This window comes from Rhagoletis pomonella, unplaced genomic scaffold, assembly GCF_013731165.1.
Source record: "Rhagoletis pomonella isolate Grant_MI unplaced genomic scaffold, Rhpom_1.0 Rhpom_scaffold_00003, whole genome shotgun sequence".
NCBI lineage: Eukaryota > Metazoa > Arthropoda > Insecta > Diptera > Tephritidae > Rhagoletis > Rhagoletis pomonella.
This window is the reverse complement of record NW_023458557.1, coordinates 34,830,910-34,833,725: the sequence shown is the minus strand read 5'-3', so window position 1 is coordinate 34,833,725 and position 2,816 is coordinate 34,830,910. Positions and strand designations below refer to the sequence as shown.

Here is a 2,816-nt window from a genome sequence, read left to right as displayed (position 1 = left end):
AAAGAATATATAAGTGGTGATATTAATATTAATCGTTTTATTATATTAGTTCTTATATTTGTACTATCTATAATGTTATTAATTATTAGACCAAATATAATTAGAATTTTATTAGGTTGAGATGGGTTAGCATTAATTTCTTATTGTTTAGTTATTTATTTTCAAAATGTTAAATCTTATAATGCTGGGATATTAACCGCCCTATCTAATCGTATTGGTGATGTTGCTTTTTTACTTGCAATTGCTTGAATATTAAATTATGGAAGTTGAAATTATATTTTTTATTTAGAATCAATGAAAAATAGAATTGAAATAGAAGTAATTGGGGGATTAATAGTATTAGCTGCTATAACAAAGAGAGCTCAAATTCCTTTTTCTTCTTGATTACCAGCTGCTATAGCTGCTCCAGCTCCTGTTTCTGCTTTAGTTCATTCTTCAACTCTTGTAACTATTGGTGTTTATTTATTAATTCGTTTTAATATTTTATTAAATAATTCTTTTTTAGGTCAATTATTGTTATTATTATCTGGATTAACAATATTTATGGCTGGATTAGGGGCTAATTTTGAATTTGATTAAAAAAAAATTATTGCTCTTTCTACATTAAGTCAGTTAGGATTAATAATAAGAATTTTATCAATAGGGCTTTATAAATTGGCTTTTTTTCATCTTTTAACTCATGCATTATTTAAGGCGTTATTATTTATATGTGCGGGAGCTATTATTCATAATATACAAAATTCACAAGATATTCGTTTAATAGGGGGATTAGGGGTTTATATACCTTTAAGTACTTCTTGTTTTAATGTTGCTAATTTAGCTCTATGTGGAATGCCTTTTTTAGCTGGATTTTATTCTAAGGATATAATTTTAGAAATTGTTTCATTAAGTTATATTAATTTTTTTTCTTTCTTTTTATATTTTTTTTCTACTGGATTAACCGTTTGTTATTCTTTTCGATTAATTTATTATTCAATGACGGGAGAATTAAATTGTGGTTCTTTAAATATATTAAGGATGAGGGTTGAATTATACTTCGTGGAATAAGAGGTCTATTAATTATAAGAATTATTGGGGGGAGAATTCTTAGATGATTAATTTTTCCTACCCCTTATATAATTTGTTTACCTATATATATAAAATTATTAACTTTATTTGTTTGTATTATTGGAGGATTAATGGGTTATTTAATTTCTCATGTTTCTTTATTTCATTTAAATAAATCATTTAATAATTATTTAGTTAGTTATTTTTTTGGTTCTATATGATTTATACCTTATATTTGTACTTATGGAATTATTAATTTTCCATTAAATTTAGGGGGATTAGTTTATAAATCATTTGATCAAGGTTGGTCAGAATTTTTAGGTGGTAAAAATTTATATAATAGATTAATTAAATTTTCTAATTGAAATTTTTTTTTTCATAATAATAATTTAAAAATTTATTTGCTATTATTTGTTTTATGAATTACTTTTTTATTTAGATTTTTTTTATTATTTTATTCAAGTAGCTTAAATTTAGAGCATAACATTGGAGATGTTAGGGTAATTGAATAATTCTTGAATGTAGTGAATTAATATTTGTAATTTATAAAAAAGAATATTTTAATTTTACAATGAAAATGTAATGTTTTTATTAAAATATATAAACAGAAGTATAAATGGAATTTAACCATTAAAAGATAAAAGTTAGCAGCTTTTTCTTGAACATCATACTTCCTTAATTGGAGTATAAATCTCAATTCTATCATTAACAGTGATAAGCCTCTTTTTGGCTTCAATTAATAGATTGATATTAATTGAAAATAAGGGTATTAAATTACCTAAAATTAGGTCGAAACCAATTGCGATAAATCGCTTCATATTCAATTAATTAAGGTAGATTGAAATTTCAATACTTTTTGAATGCAAATCAAATGTTATAATTAACTACAACCCTAATTTGATCAATTTAATATTCCTTGATTTCATTCATGATATAACCCAATAATTAAAATAATGATAAATATAATTGAGGTAATTGTTCATATAAAAATATTTGAAATTTTAATAATTAAAATTATTGGTGAAATTAAAGCAATTTCTACATCAAAAATTAAAAAAATAATTGTAATTAAAAAAAATCGTAAAGAAAAAGGAAGACGTGATGAAGATTTTGGATCAAATCCACATTCAAAAGGTAAGCATTTTTCTCGATCTGTTAATGCTTTTTTTGACAGAATTGATGCTAATATTATTACTACTCTAGAAATAATAATTAAAATTGAAGTTATAATAGCAATTGAAAAAATTATTTAGAATACTAGATTAGTAGACCTTATGATTGGAAGTCAAATATACTTGTATACTATATAAATAATTAATTAGTTAATCTCCTCATCAATAAATTGAAATATAAAGGAATAATCAAACAATATCAACAAAATGTCAATATCATGCAGCAGCTTCAAATCCAAAATGATGAATTTTTGAAAAGTGATTATTTAAATGTCGAATTAAACATACTAATAAAAAGGTAGTTCCAATTAATACATGAATTCCATGAAAGCCTGTTGCTATAAAAAAGGTAGAGCCATAAACTGAGTCTGCAATTGTAAAAGGGGCTTCAATATATTAATACGCTTGTAGAATAGTAAAATAAATACCTAATAGTACTGTAAAAAATAATCCTTGTGTGGCTTGTGAATGATTCCCTTCTATTAAGCTATGGTGTGCTCATGTAACAGTTACTCCTGAAGCTAAAAGAATTGCTGTATTTAGTAAAGGAATTTGGAATGGATTAAAAGGTTTAATTCCTATAGGTGGTCATGATGA

The 2,816-nt window shown here is 23.7% G+C and overlaps 1 pseudogene; it reads left to right on the top strand.

Moving 5' to 3' along the window:
• The window catches only part of LOC118736195, a 19,473-nt pseudogene extending 16,906 nt beyond the window's left edge, over positions 1–2,567 (top strand).
• The last annotated feature ends 249 nt before the right edge of the window (positions 2,568–2,816 follow it).